Genomic DNA, 19,592 nt, shown 5'->3' with positions numbered 1-19,592 from the left:
GGCCTTGTAAACAACAAAGACATGTTCCCTATTGTTAATTGGGGGACATTCCCAGTCTTGCATTGTTAGGTTCCCTTACTAAGAGGACCTAGAAGCCCGATTGTTGCCGTTATAATCCCCTTTTGCGGCTAACGTTTGACAACATCAAAACGGACTAGTACTCAAACAAGAGAACTTACAATACTCATGGTTGAGGAAAGAGGTTCCGATAGTTATAATGAGAAATATACTTATTAAGATTTTAAATCTCTTAAAGTATTCTCATAGGTCGATCCGGTATAGTTCCAAACAAATACCTGTGCAAATGATTTATGACAATCATGTCCTTGTAGCATAAGAAACGGTGCTATAAATCATACTACACACTAATCTCAAGTGGTCATTAATCGTCCATCATTTAAATGACCTTGATTAGGGATAATTTTTGATTAAAATATTCAATGTTCACTAAACATGTGTTTCTTTATCCAAGACATTGTCTTGATACCCTGTTTGGATATTCTCAAAAATCGAATGGACTCATTATTTAATTCTAAACTACAATTAAATAGAAAAGAAGTGATAATAATATTTTTTTGGTAATTTTCATGCTTGTTTTGGTAAATTTAAATATTTCTGGTTAAATTTTGGTGGTGGTGGTTTCGGTTTAGTGTGGGTGGGGTTTGGTTGGGGAGGTTTCGGTTGTGGGTTATGGGTTAGGGTTATCAGTGGTGGTGTTTTCAGTTGTGGTGGGTTTAGGTTTCGGTGGTGGATCTAGGTTGGTGGGGGTAGGTGAATTTAGGTGGTGGCCGGTGGGGGTGAATTGCGGTGGTAGTGGGGTGATTTTTTACGGTGGCTTAGGAGGAAAGGAGGTACGGTTTAGGGGTGGGGCTGATTTTAATTTGATTTTTTTTATTGACTTTTCCGGGCCGAAAAATCTCTTCCGACGCCTTGATTCCGTCGGAAAATGTGTTTCTGATGGAAAATTTCGTCGAAAAAAGTCGTTTTTCATACAAACACTCTTACGACGATAGTTTTCGACAGATTTTGGGGTGTTTTCGACGGAAAAATTCCGTCGAAAATTGCCTGTTTTCTAGTAGTGTGCAGAAAATTAAATTACTCCAAAACTGAATGGTTCAACACAGTGTATTACATTAAATCCTCCAAATTTAATTTAAACACATGAATAGGGAAATCAAAGCCAATCTCCAACGTGTCTGATTCCCCTTGCCTCAACGTGCTTCTTGTGTTTCACTTGAGGCAAAGATTTAGTGAGTGGATCGGCTACATTGTCGTCCGTTCCAATCTTACAAATTCTGATTTCACCCTTGGACTTACATTCCTTTATCATGTGAAATCGCCTCTTGAAATGTTTGACCTTCTGATGTTCCCTTGGCTCCCTGGCCTGAGCAATAGCTCCATTGTTGTCACAATAGAGATTTATCGAACCCTTGATTGAGGGTACAACATCAAGTTCACCAACGAACTTACGAATCCAACCTGCCTCCTTAGCTGCTTCCGAAGCTGCCAAGTATTAGGCTTCAGTTGTAGAATATGCAATTGTGCTTTGCTTAGCACTCTTTCAACTAAACACTCCTCCATTTAGACAGAATATGTACCCTAATTGCGACTTGAAGTCGTCTCTGTCAGCTTGCGTCGGTGTAACCTTTAACAACCAAATCATTACTTCCACCATAGACCAGAAATATATCCTTGTTCCTTTTCAGGTACTTTAGGATATTCTTGGCCGTAGTGTAATGCGCCTCTCCTAGTCTGATTGGTATCGGCTCGTAGCACTCAAGGCATACGATACATTCGGCCTAGTACATATCATGGCATACATGATCGATCCAACAAGCGAAGCATATGGAATCTGATTCATCCTCTCTCGCTAATCCGGTGTTTGTGGACAGTGCTTCTTGCTGAGAGTTATACCATGTGACATGGGTAGGTGCCCTCTCTTGGCTTCCTCCATAATGAATCATGCCAGTACCTTATCGATATAAGTACTTTGGCTCAATCTAATCATCCTTTTAGATCTATCCCGATAGATCTTGATGCCCAATATGTATTGTGCCTCTCCCAAGTCCTTCATTGAGAAACACTTTCCAAGCCAAGCCTTTACAGACTCTAACATTGGAATGTTGTTTCTAATGAGCAATATGAGCAATATGTCGTCGGCATATAAGACGAGGAATGCGATGTCACTCCCACTGACCTTCTTGTAAACACAAAACTCATCTGGATTCTTGATAAAACCAAACTTACTAATGGCTTCATCGAATCGCAGATTCCAACTTCTACTTTCCTGCTTTAGTCCATAAATGGACTACTTAAGCTTGCATACCTTTCCACATTGCTTGGATCAACAAAACCTTCCGGTTGTGTCATGTACACAATTTCTTCCAAAATCCCATTAAGGAAGGCGGTTTTGACGTCCATTTGCCATATCTCATAATCATAATATGCGGCAATTGCTAGGATAATCCGGACGAACTTAAGCATGGCGACTAGCGAAAAGGTTTCATCATAATCAACGCCGTAAATTTGCCTATAACCTTTTGCCATCAATCTAGCTTTGTATACATATACATTTCCATCTTTGTCGGTTTTCAATTTGAAAATCCATTTGCAACCATAGGTGTGTAACCTTTGGGCAAATCAACCAAGCCCTAGACTTGATTTTCAAACATGGATTCCATCTCAGATTTCATGGCCTCTTGCCATTTTGCATCGGGGCTCGTCACAGCTTGTTTGTACGTCATTGGTTCATCTCCATCCATAACTAGGATGTCTTGGTCTTCGGTTAAGACAACACTGAGGTATTTGTCTGGTTGAGATCTTAGCCTTTGCGACATACGCAGGGTAATGGATTGAGCATTTGCTTTGTCATTTTGACTTTGCACATTGTCGGTTTGACTCTGACTAATGTCAACGGCTGCTTCTAAAGCACTTTTGATTATCAGTTTGACTTTGTTTTTCGTCCTCTCGAACTTTGTCGAGTTCGATTTTCCTCCCACTTGTCATTTTGGAAAGGTGTTCCTTCTCCAAAAAGACACCATCACAAGTAACAAACACTTTGTTCTCGGATTTGTTGTAGAAGTAATACCCCTTAGTTTCTTTTGGTTATCCCATAAAGAAACACTTGTCTGATTTTGGGTGAAGTTTATCAGAAATTAATTTCTTGACATAGGCTTCGCAACACCAAATCTTAAGAAAAGACAACCTTGGCGGTTTCTTCGTCCATAATTCATATGGAGTCTTTTCGACAGCTTTTGACGGAGCTCGGTTCAGTGTTAGTGCCGCAATTAAAAGTGCGTGTCCCCAGAAAGAGAATACCATGTTCTTTCATATGATCATCAAATTCATGGCTCAAATACTCGCTACCTCGATCCGAGCAAAGCGCTTTGATTTTCTTGCCAAGTTGATTTTCCACTTCACTCTGAAATTCTTTGAATTTCTCAAAAGATTGAGATTTTTTCGACATAAGGTAGACATATCCATATCTACTATAGTCGTCCGTGAAAGTGATAAAATAGCGATAACCATTTCTTGCGGCTGTGCTCATTGATCCACATACATCCGTGTGTATAAGACCCAATAAGTCACTAGCCCTTTCTCCCAACTTGGAGAATGATTGCTTTATCATCTTGCCTAATGAACATCCTTCGCAATTTTCAAACGACTCTAAGTCGAATGAGTCAAGAATCCCTTCATGAAGAAGTTTCTTGATGCGTTTGATGTTAATGTGGCCAAGACGACAATGCCACAAGTATGTCTCATTCGATTCAACGGTCTTAGCTCTCTTTTGGTGGTATCATTAACATTTGTCTAGTCACATATAGAATGTGTGATCTCATAAAAAATATAAACAAGATATTAAAAAAAACAACCATTGTTATAGTCTTGAGATTAAACAACCCGTCGTCCAACGCCCTAGATAAAAATATGTTCAATGTTAAGCAAAACATCATAAAAAAAGAATTATTTCTATTACAAGCCAAAGACAAATAATGTGCCTACAAGCACGACAAAAAGACCATTTTCATTGTCCGCTCGTAGTTGCACATCCACTTGTGAAGCCCTCTCACTTGGTCCCTGAAAATGGGAGCATAAAGTGGGGAGTTATACATGGTATCCAATATCTATGAATAACTTTATACACAAGTGTTAATGAAGATACCTGAGGTAGATGAGACATTCCTCTTCTCCTCATCCCTTTGGAAGATCTTGCATTCCCTCTTGTAGTGGCCTTTCCCACCACAATAGAAGCATTGCATCTTCGCTTTGTTCTTGAACTCCTTCTTCTTTGCTCTTAAGGGCATTTTGGTTGCTCCATAGGAGTTGTCTTTGCGAAGTAGCTGCACCACATCTCTTAAAGGGTGTGACTCCTTTCCCGCAGCTATATGCATCTTGAGTGCATCATAGCCCTAGTGGAGTGAGGCAAGCAAGATATGACCCGCCATCTCATCCTCCAATGGGATTCCGAGAAGGTCCATGACTTGAAAAGCCTAGACATTCTAAGCACATGAGATTGGAAGGGCATATCGGGTCTCACTTTGGTACTGTAGACCTTCGACCAAAGCCAGTACCTCTCCTTTGCAAGGCAACCCTCTTCCGGAGGCTTTATCTTCATGTTTGAGAGTGACCTAGTCACATCAAACACAAGTCCATCATAGTTTCCATTTAGACTCTTGGTGACTCTCACATTGACAATGTCCTCAAGTGCTTTGAGGAACATGTCCGAAAAATAGGAGGAGAACTTTTCCTTCCATTCTTCTGGGATGGAATTAGCCATTAGTCGTGACACTTTCTTGCAATCGAAAACCATGCATCATGAGCTTCATCACTCATGATTCCCTTCGAGAAGAAGCTTGGAAGGGGAGTATCAAGGATGTATTCCATGGAACAACTCCGAAGAGTTTTCCAGAGTTCCTCTTCCCATTCCTTGAAGTTCACCAAGTTTAGGCTAAAAGCCAACTTGTCGAACAGTTCCGGGCACATTAAGTTGTTGTTGTTATTAGTTGCAGACATGATTCTACAATTGAAAGAATTTGCAATGAAAAACCATTCATAAAACCAATAAGTTTGAAGTTTAAAGCATACATGCAAATTTTCAATCTTATTGAGCGTTTTATCCATACATTAAAATTGTCCTTTTTAGGCAAAAATAAAACGATTCCAAGATCCCAAAAATCAAAAAGTGATTAAGCATGCTTTGGCTTGTCTTAACACTTAATATTTTAAGGTAAGCAATCCAATTGCTAATAGCTTTCTAAACGTCGCATCTAATGCTTTCTTGACGTTTTATCTCCATGGCCACGCCATCTAAGGACTCCTTACTGATATCGTTGAGTTTAACCAAAATCAACTTGTATACCTAGTATACCTTACGTTCCTAGGGTGATAGTGATGTCTTGCTTTGGCATAGCCCATCACTATTAACATTAGTTCAGTAAGTGTTATCTTGAAATGGAAAATTTGACTCAATTTTATAGGGACCTAGGGTTTCTATGTTGGTTGATTTAAGTGAACTTAATTAATCATCGCAACATTCGAAATCCTAAACATGCATCTAACATATCATTCATATATAAGCATAATTATATATAGAAAACATAAGTAAAACATGCATTTGGCAACTAGCATGACCCCTTAAGTCTTCAAGGGTCTTCATCACATCATCTTGGCCTCGTCTTCTAAGAATCGCCATCTTCGAGACATCGCCATTAATAATGCAACTACTAGTAATCATGACTAGGACTAATCTAAATATTAAGGTACAAAAATACGCAACGGTATTCAGACCGTATTTAGATTTACAAAAATACATAACGGAACGTAGTCCGTATTTACTATCCTAATCGGGCCCCACTAGTTGCCATTTTCATAAAACCTGTGATAGAATATTCATTCCATTCATCCATCACTATATGTGAATGGCCCATGCATTTTACAACGTAAAACAAGCAACTATGCAAAATACGCGCAACTAGTAACTAACTTAGGTGGTTAATCCAATTAACACACCTAATTAAAACTAGTCAAAGTTGTTAATCGATTATGTGATTAAACGCAATAAAAGTAGCTCAAATAATTAATGAAGCTCCCACTAAATTCCGCATCCAACTTAACTAAAATTAATCCAATTAGTTTAATTAAGCCGGTTTACCCAAATTTTGCCAAAATTAATTTGTAAGTGTCGGGAAAAACCGAGGCCTAGCCTTGTTTTAATAATTAAATAAAATAATTAAAACGATAAATATCGCAAAATCGCATAGCCCTTCGATGCTCGAGTGCCTAGCACCCAAGCAACGAGGCTTGGTTTGCTAGGCACTGAGCCACGACTGCCTTGTGTGGGTGCTGCCCCGCACAGCCACTGCTGCGCCAATCATCCTATTTGTGGCTGACACCATCGCACCATGTGCGTTATGCTGGCCACAGTAGCGCGCTTGCAACGCCAGCCAGTGTAGGCCTTAAAGGCCCTTGCTGTTGTGCGAGCTGACGCTGTCTAGTAGCCGTACAGCACACCTCGCAGAAGCTTTCCCGCACCAAGCACACCAAGCTTGCACACACACACCACGAGTCGCGCATCGATGCACCAGCAGCTTCGCACACCTCAGCAGCCACATGTAGGCTGCGCAAGGAACCTGGCTGGCCGAGGGAGTGCTCGGGGCTTGTGTGCCTCGATTAGCATGCTCGTGCCTTCGGGATTTTATCCTGATTTTTTGTTTGACATAAATAATTAATTCTAAATTAATTTTAGAACCAATATTGAGCAAAAATGAAAACAAAATAATTCTAACTTAAATAAATTAAATTTTTAGTGCACAAACCAAAATTAATTCAAGAACCATTCTTTAAATTATTTTTGGCTTAACTTGATGCTACAAAAATTTAAGGGCTATTCTCACAATTAATTTAACCAAACATAAATTAATAATGAGATTTTGACAAAATAAAAGGAGTTAGAAAAATAAACACAATCATCCAATGATAATTTTCCAACACTAACTTGTGTAAACTTGAAAAATTATATCTTCCAATATGAAGATTAATTGAATTTCAATCACAAGTTTGAACGTTTAAGACTTTAATCAAATCAAAAATGATTAAATCAAAATTAGTTCAACATGGAATCTAGAAAGTAAAGTTCCAACCAAATAAACAATTAAAGATTGAAACTTTAACACTTTAGGGGCTTCAAAAATTACAAATTCACCATAAACATTTACACTTGAAGCAATTAATTTGCAAAATGTGAAATTCAAGTTTATGTGAAAAATGAACTCACCAAATTAAGCACCAAATATGACTTCATAAACATGCTTAGTAAGGGTTATTATTGCAGTAGATTAATGGGGTAACCATACACATAATCTAACATTAACATGACATAATTAATCAAGGATTAAAGATTTAAGAAATTTCATCAAAAACGAAAAACCCCTCGAAAAACACGTTTCTGGGTGGATTTTGGCTTCTGGACAATCTTAAAAAAGGATCAAAACTGATTTAGAACATCGATAACCCAAAATTCACTACTTTTGGGTCGAAATCTGGGTTCTTTAGCCAAAATTAGCATTAAAACGAGATTAAGCAAAACCAGAAATTTAAATCACCTTAATTAATTATTAGTTACAATAATTAAATGAGCTCGACTCCAATACCACTGTTGGGTTTCGTAGTGTCCGACACTACACGGAATGAAACCATCCCAAATCCGCACACAAATTAAAGTAACTAAACATGCATATTAATTAACAATCACATAATTAATTAACAAAGAGAGAGAGAAAGACGATCATAACCTTGATGCGTGTTTCGCTCCTTTTGGAGCTCGTACTTGAAAGCATAGAGCTACGCAAATGCGCAAGCCTCCAACGACTCTCACCCTCGAGACCCGACCCGAACGGCCCCTACCCCGAAGTTTAGTCCGGGGCTAGACCAAGAGAACTTAGAGTATTAGAATGAAAGTGTTCTCGCTTGTGAAGATCCTTTCAAGTTCACAACTCAAGTGCCCTTTCCCAATGCCAAGTGATTGGTATTTATAAGGAAAGGAGCCCTTGAATTTCAATCTCCCATTAATGTGGGAGAGTTGGTCAAAATGCATTTATTCAATTTAACCTAATTTAATAATCAAATTAAAATGCGAATGAATCAACAAACAACAAATGTCAAGTGGAGAGCAAGGGGTAAGGTGAGGACCACAAAGGGGGGGGGGCACCCTCCCCTTGCTCCCCAAGCAACCCACACAAACCGGCTCCCACACGCACAAGCCAACCAACTCAAGCCAGCTGGCGCAAGGCCTTGCGCACCAAGGCACACCCAGCTGGTGGCCTAGTGCTTGGCTGTGCTATTAGCATGGCTGCGAGTGCGAGCAGCCTAGCAAGAACGCCACGCATGCATGCGGGCTGCTGCCAGGCATGCTGGGCGCACATACCACAGGCATAGCTTGCAAGCTGTTGTTGCTTTGTTGTTATCGTTAGCATTTGCTAGCTGGTGCTTCAATGCTTGTGCTAGGCGTAGCCTAGCACGCAAGCACACACAGCCCACTGCATACCCTCGCATAGCATGTTGTTATTGCTAATGTGATGCTCATGCTAGGCGCAGCCCACACGCTGCTACCTCGCGCGCAAGGCCCAGCTAGCATGTACTGTTGGCCTCGCCTGCGATGGTGCGGGCTGGATGCTGCCATGCCTAGCATGCGAATGCTTGCGGCTGGGCTTGCGGCCATGCCTGCCATATTGGCTTGCGGCTGGGCTTACGGCCATGCTAGCAGCTTTGGCTAGCTATATTGCCCCTATCCCTCGGATTGCTCGGGGCACTTCGAGGCTAGGGGTATATTTGTAACTTGTTGTTTGCTTGATTTCTCGTCTCGTCGATTACTAAATTCGACTCGACTTACGACGCTCGGTTTCCGACGCTCTAAGATCGGAATCCGACGTCTATGTTCGTAATACTCTAATGACTCATTTAATCCTTCAGATTAATTCCTCGTTTCGGTTCGGTTACTCGATTGGGTGTGACCCGAAGGGTTCAGTCAAGATTAAGCTGTATTATTAATTATGCATTGATCGGAAGTGGCCTCCAGCTAAGCATTTCGATCACTTGACCTCACTGAATAATTAGCTTTTTAATAATTCCGAACCTTCTATCGGAATAATACACTTGTTCGAAAGACACCATTCCTTTCAAGGATAAGCATAAATGGTACAAGCTTCAACAACATTCAGCAAACACTCTCCTGATCCAATACCAAACTAGGCAACTATCTATGCATTGCAATCAACATCGCATAACCTTGATTAAAAAATCAAAGAAAACTACAATAATCAAAATTCAATTTCCACAAGAAAATATTAGGAGAAAAAAAGTTTAAAATTCGATCATTACCAGAGGCTAATAGCAGCAAATCCATAAAAATACATAATAACCCCTAATTTGAAACAAAATTCATAAAAAAACATACAATTGGAAACAATAAAAAAAATCAGATTGATTTCTATGATTTCAACCGAATACCTAGTTACAGAAAACTGACAATAAAATTGAAATTAAATTCCCTATCTTGGACTGAAAAATCGCAAGAAAGATTAATAAGAATCGCAACAAAAATAACCAAAATAGAAAATCCTCAAACTGAAAATAACGAAAACCCTAATTTAAGACTCGAAATCATAAAAAATCAAACAATTATACAACAATTGAATTAAACACAAGAACATCACAATCAAATAACTTACTTGTCCAGTATCAATTTGCAATGAACAAAAGCGAAGAAGAAAAGCAAATCCAACGACGATAAGAGCGCAGAAAAATTCGAAGCAAGAGAGAGGATTCAAAGGAAGAGAGAGAAAATGAAATGAAGAGAGAGAAAGTAAAAATGAAAATTAGATCAGTTGAAGCAAGTCTTCAAATCGCAAATTTACCATTTTGCCCTTAATGAGGCGGGAGGAATGTGAGCCGTTAGATTGAGCACGAATAACGGTCTAGATGAGTTCTTAGTTCCTATTATTCACCATGGTTCTCACATGATCTCAATTCTATATATATATAAACCAAGTCCTATAATAGGAACTAAGAATTTATCTGAGCCATTGATTCATTTGATCTGAGTTGTCTGCCTTTTTGTTGAGTATTGGCATTTTGGTAAATTTTTTGAACTAGCAGAATGACTATCCTAAACGTCCCTTTTTCCATAATCACTTTCTCTCTCATCAATTCATTTTCTTTCTCCTACAAACTCTCTCTTCTCATGATTTCTCTAATCTCTTCACGCACTCTAAATTTTGCAGATTTTCATCTTCTCATCTTCGTGCATCGTTCTAGCAAGTTTATATAGGCAAGTAAGTTGATTCAGTTGTCAGTAATATTGCTTTCTATAATATAATTCGATTTTGAAACCATTTTTTGCGATTTTGATTCCGAAATTAGGGTTTTCCCAATTATTTGTTTGAGTATTTTTAGTATCGATCAAGTTTAAAATAGGGATTTTGCTATTTTTGTTTGATTAATGTGTGTTTTCTCTTTGATTTATAATCAGATCAATATTTTGTGTTGTTTTGGTATCAATTTCAGGATCTATTGTTATTATTTGTAATTAATAACTCTTTATTTTAGTATTTTTCGAATTCATACTATACAAATATAGATTATTCATTGAAATTTAAATAAGTTCTTGCCTTAAAGTATTTAATGGTAGTAGCTCTATTGTTGTGGCTTAGTTTGATTGTGAATTTAAATGATTTTGTTAAAGTTGTAGAATGTATAAACTAATCTTATTAAAGAGCAGCGTTAGGCCTTTATGTGCAAATACAATTTGAGTTTCATTGAACAAAATGTGTGATTCTAGTTCCATTAAACTCTTATTTATCTAACAATGATAACCAAATTAAATGCAGTAAGAATTTTTGGTGGTGTTGGCTCAACTAGTGCTACTGAGCAAATCTGGGGTTTTCAACCCTCACATTCTTGCACCACTTCTATATATTAAGCTTTGGATGAATGCAGAAGTAAGCAATAGAAAATTTATAGCTCAATAAGATCACATTTGTGCACTGTATATAATACCAAATAAAGCTTACATATGTGTCCATAAAAGCTAAGAAGTTGGCTTTAGTTTTGTGGTTCCTTTTGTTTATTTCTGTCTTCTATATGAGGCTACTCGTATTATTGTTCGACAAGCACCCACATTAATAGAAATTTATGTGAATATTTGCTACTGTAGGACCAATTACCTGTGCTATACTATTCTTACATTATTTTTTGTAAAAAACTTTTGTTATATTTTGATTTACCTTAGAGTGATTTACTTTACTTTGATACACTAGCCTACTTGCTCAACGGGTAGAGCATTGTGCAAATGCACAAAGATGTGGGTTTGAATCCCACGTAGGTTCATTTGTGTAATGTGGCTACTAAACTCAATCTATACAAAGCTGGAGGTGGTGGCATTTTGAGGTGTGATAAGGATACTTGGCAAATATGTTATGCTATGAATTTTAATGCTATGTCTGCATCTTCAGCTGAGCTTCTGACTATTAGGGAGGGTCTCCTTATTTCCTGGGATGGAGAAATCAAGTTCTTGGAACTAGAAACAGATGCAGAGGCTTTAGGGAAAATGCTGAGCAATCCTAACTCCTTTAGAGACCACGATCAGGGATGAGTTATTGCAAAGAAACTGGTCAGTGACTGTTTTGCATGCTAGCAGAACAATTAACCACGTGGCTCACAAACTAGCAACTATTGTAAGGACTAAAGTTCAACTTGGTGAAAGGGTGCTATTCCACTATCCCCCTGCTGAGATCTTTGACACTTATGCTGCTGAAATACCAACAATCCCTATGGCTTAATCCTGATGATGACGGCTGCTCAACACCTTTTGCTCATCTTGTCTTTCTCTGCAGGTCTTTTTCTGGCATTATGTTATCTTTAATTTTTTGTTGCTTAGTTTATTTTATTTCTTCCCTAAGTAGTAGGATGCTGGTACTTTTAATATCTTTGAACAATCTTTTGTTTAGGTTGGCTGTTGTCACCTTGACGTAATATATAATCTACTAGTATTTTCCTTTAGCGTAAAAAAAATAGTTTCTATGTTTGAAAATCTGATTTCTAAATTTTTTCAGTTACTTTTTTTATTGTTTTATTTACTTTTAATATGAAAACCTTTACTGTGACCTCATTCTTCTTTTATATTTTATCACTCTTCATGTTTGTAGAGTTTTGGCTCATTTTATAGAGAGTTCAAGGTCAATGATGTAGGGTACCCATGAAGATCGACTATTCATTGCTTTGTGTCATTTGATTATACATACACTAACTTTTATTATTTTAATTTATAATTACTTTTTAGTGTTTATTATTTACTTCTGGGATATTTTGATCTACTTTTGATTTCTTGTCGAGCTATTCTGCATTATTTAAGAGAGATTCTAATTTTGAAATATTATCTTGATTTACTTTTGGAATACTTTTATTTATTTTATAGTATTTTGCATTGACTTTTTAGATATATTGGAGGCATGTGTAACAAATTTCTTATTCTCTTTCAAAGTACAATCTCAAAAGAAATATTTTAATTTACTTTTCAGATAATTTAATTTTCGTTTGATATATTTTAATTTACTTTACTCTTGAGATGTATTAGTTTACTATTTTGTATGATTGAGGACTTTAAAGTTTAAAGTCTTTTTGACGTAGTTTGAATAACCTTTGTAGGATTTGAACCTACATCTCTATGCATCCACATAGTGCTCTAACACTTGAGCTAATAGGTTTACTTTAAATTCTTTTTCATGAAGGAATCTACCTTTCTAATCTTATTCGTTCTCTAAATTTTAAACCCCAAAAGAATTGGTGGGATTAAAAAATATATCCATTATCAGTCATATATCTCACTGATCCTAACCTTTTCTAAAATAAAATAAAAAATATAACATATCTAAGCACTCCCTTATTTAAGATATTCCCAACACAATCACAAATTTGTATGACAACAATATCAACTTGCAGGACACCTCTGCCATCTGATCCAAATTCTGTGCCATAGAAAATGCTTGCTCACACACTAGAATACAGTCCAAAGCCCAAAGGTAATAACATTTAACACTAGAAGACAATCCAAAGGTATTTACATTAAAGAATAAACATGCAATATAGATTGCAGACCATGCATATTGTTGATTTTGCATCAATTTTTGTGCCAATCTAATGAGGTTCACGTACAAGTCAATCTAATGAGGCAGATCTTGACGGTTTTGAGGTGAATGTTTACCAGTCTACTCTTGATCAAGTTTCAGTTATACAACCTGATTTTCACGCTCTTTCAATTGCTGCTCAAATGTTAGCAAGGTAGATAAGGCTTGCCTTTGTGAGCTTTCAGAGGAAAATTGCACTAGTAGTTTATGATGTTTAATGCCAAATTCTTCATGCTCTGAAAATTGCAAAGTAAACAGCCACTTTTTATAGCAACAGGCTGCAATGTATAAGCAAACAAAACTGAAGAAATAGAAATGGATCGAAAGTATATTGCTTACTATTTTTGCACCATAACAGCAAGGATTCTGCCATGACAACAGACAACAGCCACCTATGCATGCAATCTTTGCAACATAACAGCCATAATCTTCCCTTACTAATCCTTAATTGTAATACCCAAGCCAACCCCTGTACCTTTGAAAATGCGCTGCATCAGAATACACAAACTCTACAAGCAACAGGCGGCACCTAAGATCTCCTAACAACTGCCCTATTCATACTCCTCCCTAGATGTCCTATAAATCCTATCAGTATAGTTTTTATAATTCCTAACCAATCGAACAAAACCCATGACTCCAATAACCCGGTTTTTCCATGGCTCATTAAACACAATAGAGAACCTATAAGACCACGCACCCCACACCAAAGATACAAACATCAAAAAGTCCTCATTGTTGGCATTAGTTACTTTAAGAGAGGATTAATTTACTTTTAGAGAGATTTAGTTTACTTTTAAGGAGAGTTGATTTACTTAAATGAGATAAATTCTTTCATGGACATAGGTATGAGATCTACCATAACAACATTGACAATCACTTCAACTCAACCAGCTTCCACACAGCTAATTATGTTCTCCCTCTGATTTTGATTGCTCATATAATGTAAATAATGGTTTTAGTTTTTCTATATACTTTACACTATAATTTGTTCACTTTTACTTGGTTTCTATTTACTTTAAACAAATTCAACCTGTAAATCTCACAAGAATCATCCATAGGATCAATTAGCATAAACTCAAGCTCCATCCAAAAGTAGTCAAAATTAGCTATAATAACTCAAAAGCCGGAAAAAATCGTTCGTAGTGAAAAATTGAATAGCTTTGAAATATCACTATTCACTAAATAATGTATGATCTTGAAATTAATCAATTTGCGGATTTTAGAAACTCAATATATGCTCGTTAAATAGTCTAATTTGATTAAATTAAAACAATACTCCAACCGAAACACTAAAACGAATCTCAATAATCGATATCGAACAAATCAATAGTCTACTTTGATCAAATTCATACGCTACATCTGGAAAATATAGCACAAATTCGAGCACCAAAATTCTCTAATAAAAACCTAGAAATCTAATTCTCCAAAATTCAAACACAAATTGTGAGTAATACATGAGTAAGAAATAAAAATAAATAAATAAAACCTAGAAATTTGATAGAACAAAAATCACAATGTTTACCTGTAAATTTCAGACAATTCGAAGTGAAATCACCAAATTATACAACACCATGGACGAGCACGAAAATAGAGAAATAAAAAACCTCTTATCTCACAAGCTACTTCAATGGAGTACAGAGAGCACGAATACCGCTTTAATGGAGAAAAAAAAGCTCGATAACTAGTTTAATGGAGAACTCAAAGCACTAGCATCAATGGAGGAGAGAGATTGGTTGGAGGATAGAGAATTGTGTGAAGAGCTAATCGCATGATCCTGAATTCTAGATATTAAATGATCTGATCCGTCCATTACCTTTTAATCTAACGGTCCAATTCAGTTCCTAGTTCCTACTGTACAAGAGGTTCTCGTTATAACTCGATCCTATATATATATACATATATAATACCTCCGTTTTTGAAAGTTCGACTCACTTACTATTTATGTGGTCAAAATAAAATAACTATGACCATATTTTATGTGTTATACAATATAAATAAATTAACATGTGAGATCATATTGGACTATTAATAATCCGAAAATCATCTTTTTACAAATTTCACTTATACACAACCGGAGTTATTCATGGTAAAAAATGTTCATTGGAGACCGTGCAATTGCAAAGTGAGCCGAACTTTCAGGAACGAAGGGAGTATATATACATAGGTGCAAAAATATATATACAAGTACAAATATTTACAGGGATAAAATACAGGATGTTGATATTTTAATTAAAAAAAGAAAAAGAAATTAAAACGTAAGGAAAACGCTGTGCTTCTATTGAAAAAACCGTAACAAAATGTTGGAAAACGCTACGGTTTTTCTTAAAAAAATTGTAGCGGATAATATTAAAAATGCTACGGTTTTTTTTGCGAATAGTGTTAAAATGCTACGGTTCTAAACCGTAGCAAATTGATTACCTTATTCGCTACGCCCACTAGTGTTACAGTTTAAGACCGTAGCAAATACCCCAAAAAAAACCATAGCGAATGTCCATTTTTCTACTAGTGTTATTAATGTCATATATTAGAATATTATTGTCAAATATTTGAATATTGTTGTCAGATATTAAATTATTTTTAAACATATTGGACTCACCATAAGTCCAGTCTCACACAAAATATATATATTTTTTTTTTCTCATTTGTTAAACATCGCCCACAAATTACTACATAAAGCCCACAAAATTCACTTGGTTTCCCTAAATTGCCCTTGACCTTAAAAAAAAAAAACACTCACACTCTCATCACTCACACTCTCATCACTCACACTCTTATTGCTCATCTTCTTTCAACCTCTCTAAAAAAAAAAAAATTCAAAATAACGGCAATGTCGAGGCGGCAAGGCAAGGAAGTGGCGGCGGCGGCGGAGGGAAGGATGTCCCAAGGTGGAAAGGTATATTTTGTTTAAAAAAAAAAAAAAGGGGGGGGGAAACCGCCGTGAACGCGGTGGGGCGCCCTGGCTGGACGCCCAGCCGGCGGTGGTGGCGCCAGATGCAGACGCCGCCACCAGTTGTCTGGCGCCTGGGCTGGACGCCACCGCCACGGTTGTGGCGTTTAGTCTAAGCGCCGCAGCCGTGGCTGTGGCGTCCAGCCCAAACGCCAGCCAACTGGTGGCGGCGTCTGCATCTGGCGCCACCACCGCCGGCTGGGCGTCCAGCCAGGGCGCCCCCCCCCCCTTTTTTTTTTTTTTTTTAAAAAAAAATTTTCTAAAAAATTGTTTTTAAATTTTTTTTTTTTTTTTTTTTGTAATATAATTTTGAATTGTTTTTATATTTTGTTGTTTATTTTTATAAATTTTTTCAATTTCGTTGTATTTTTTCTACGTTTATATTTTGTTTACTATTATTTGTTTGTTTTTAGTGTATTTGATTTGCGATGATGATTATTTATCGTATAAATTTTTGTATGTTTATATATTTTAAAATTTTGTGTAGGGTCGTCATGGTGGGGGGAAGAATATAGAGCTTCTTAGTAGAAGTTATTCAGTGGAGAGGTCGGGGCATAGACATGTCAGATCCCGTGGTATTTCGGCCTCAGTTCGTAGAGAACGGATCCACCGTCGGGATGAGGATGATGATGACGATGATGATGCTGAGGAGGGTGACCAGGAGGAGGAGCAGGAGGAGGGCGCAGATGAGGATGAGGATGTGGACGATGGCAGTGGACCGTATGATGATTACGGTCCATTCAGTCAGAGGGTTGATGACATGTACGAGACGCATATGGTGGAGGTGCGTAAGGGTAGGGGTGGTAGATTTGTTAGTAGATCTGGCACATCATCTGCGTCCACTGTCTCTGGGGCAAGCAGGAAACGGTCGAGGGCGGGTAATGATTCTTGGGTTGTTAGGAGTGAGGTGCCCGGTGGGCCTGTTGACGGGAGTGTGATTCCTAGCTTTCTAGGACACATAGCTGCCCGTATTTGGGAGGACCAGGAGAGGCCTTCAGTTACGGGGTTGTTGAAATGTCATACCCGGGAAAAGACTTGTAGTTTTTTGCGTACATGGGCTGAGGCCTGGCCGGCGGAGAGCGAGATGTTCGAGCGACTGGAGGGCACTGGGGTGAAGCACGTTCCTGCCACCATGCACGATAAGATTGACAGTACGCTGATCACGGCTTTCATTGAGCGATGGCAGCCGGATACAAACTCTTTTCACCTTCCGTTCGGTGAGATGACGATCATGTTACATGACGTCGAGGCCATTCTGGGGATTCGTGTTGAGGGTAAACGACTTTGTGCTGTGGCTGATGCGGATCAGGCAGATTCGCTGGCGGAGTTGTTGGCGGTGGACAGGGCTGCACTGTACACCGAGGCGCTAGGTGTTTGGGAACACGGAGGTGTGAAGATCGCATCTGTGTTGCAGCGGTGTTTGTACCCGAGTGCACGTAGGACGCCCGACGCACAGCTGAGTGCTTATGTTTTTCTACTCCTCGGATGTACCTTGTTTCCGGATAAGAGCGGCGGAAACAAGCTCAGGCCACGCGACATCGTAGAGGCGTGTGACCCCGACAGTGTAGGCCAGTTTTCCTGGGGATCGGCTACGTTGGCGTATTTGTATCGCCAACTAGGATTTGCGAGTCGGGCTGACGCGGCAGGTATCACTGGGTGTCTGACTCTATTGCAGACTTGGATATACGAGTATTTTCCTGCATTGCGACCACATCGTGACCCAGTTCCTATTGATGAGGGGATGCCGCGTGCTTGTGCGTGGAGTCCCCGCTCGGAGAAGAAGTCCGTTGACCGCCTCCGATCGATACGGTTATTGCTGGACAGGCTGTCCCCCTTAGAGGTAACGTTTATTTATAGAGTCTACATTTTATTATTTGCACATATTATATTCATGTTATTATATTTTATATGTTGTAATTGTACAGGTGAACTGGATGCCTTTCGGCCCGAACCCTAGTGTTAGGGTACCCAGGACCCTGTACACGGGACTCATTCAGTATCGTGACATCGTCGAAGCGTACATGCCCCAGCGTTGTCTTCGCCAACTTGGATTTGTCCAAGTTGTCCCTCCTCCCCCGGCGTGCCCGATGAAGGCGGTCCGACCTGCATCGTCGAGGGAGTACGTCGTGGAATGGCCGGATATCATGACCGGGACGTGGGACCAGTTTCCGATGGTGGCTCGATTATGGACAGCGGAGTTGCAGCGGCCGCCCTCTGGGGTTACTCCCATGTGTGACCATTACTACATGGAATGGTTCAACCGGTATTCGCACCCGAGGTTGATCGCTGATCTCGACCACAGCGATGATGATTATGTGCCACCGCCTACTGCCACGGAAGCGGTATGTCTTTTATTATATTTATCGTTGTCTTTTAATTAAGTTTTATTATATTTATCGTTGTCTGTTATTGTATTTCATCTTCTGTTTTTTGTTGTATGCAGTGGATGGGAAAGATAATGCAAGACGTTCAGAAACTCTCTCTTGAGAAGGACAGCATGAGTGCAACAGGGAGAGCTGTTGTTGATAGTCTGGAACAGACCCTTGCGCAGTGGGAGTCGTCGTCGAGGAGGGATTACTGATGGTTATTGTATTTTATTTATAGAACATTATTTTGGACATTATGTTGTAAAATTGTAACATTTTAGATTGTTCTTTTAGCTTCCAACTTAAACATATTATCAGTGCTGTTTTTAAATTTTGATATAACCGTTCGTGGATCCGCGCAACTTACCCATGCAACATATAGAATGCAGTAAGCAATACAATATAAAATATTAATGTTCTCATTAAAAGAGCAACGTACAAATAAGATTACAAATAAAGAATGTAAACAAGAAAAACTAAAATGCAGCTAGGGTGTTCCATTCGTGGATCCGGTCATTATATAGCGCATCCCAACCCTCTACGCTCGCTGTGCAAATGTTGTACCACCGAGGTATAATCGGTGGCACCGGAAAATCGGTTGACATGTCTAGTCGGATGAAATGTCTGTATGACGACCCAAGAAACGCAATAGCTAGCTCTCTGACCGGTGTGGTGACAGTCTCACGCGACCGCCAAGGGAGAACCGTGGTACAAGGATAATAAGCTTGACTATGCACTCCCAGGCCGAAATGCATGACTGCGCATTTGTAAATGTTTGCAACGGCAAACAGATCTAGGGGCGCGTCAAAATAATGATTTTCGCCGCAAGGTCCACCTCCCCACCGGATACGTCGGAGAGCGCCATCCAAGTCATCCTCGTACACATGACGATAAACATTTCGGTTAGAGGCAATTTCGCTGTACATCAACTCACACACCAAACCGTAGTTGTCTTCGCCCATTTGAAAAACATCAGCCACGACCCGGAATCCGCAGTTACCATCTCCGATTACATCATTCCACCCTTCCACGTACGACATGATGATCGCAGGTATCCTTTCCTTGTACGGAAACTGATCAACATCGTTTCTTCCTATTCAC

At 38.7% G+C, this 19,592-nt stretch overlaps 1 long non-coding RNA gene across 1 annotated transcript; it reads right to left on the bottom strand.

Moving 5' to 3' along the window:
- Positions 1–12,919: 12,919 nt before the first annotated feature.
- LOC110694948 lies at positions 12,920–15,048 on the bottom strand. The gene is made up of 2 exons (XR_002505994.1): positions 13,518–15,048; positions 12,920–13,414 (listed from the first exon to the last, which is right to left on the bottom strand). It is a non-coding gene; the product is annotated as an uncharacterized LOC110694948 (long non-coding RNA).
- Between the last annotated feature and the right edge of the window lie 4,544 nt (positions 15,049–19,592).

This window comes from Chenopodium quinoa, unplaced genomic scaffold (genome assembly GCF_001683475.1).
Source record: "Chenopodium quinoa cultivar QQ74 unplaced genomic scaffold, ASM168347v1, whole genome shotgun sequence".
NCBI lineage: Eukaryota > Viridiplantae > Streptophyta > Magnoliopsida > Caryophyllales > Amaranthaceae > Chenopodium > Chenopodium quinoa.
Note: the sequence above shows the minus strand (reverse complement) of the source record. Positions and strands in the feature narration are given on the sequence as shown.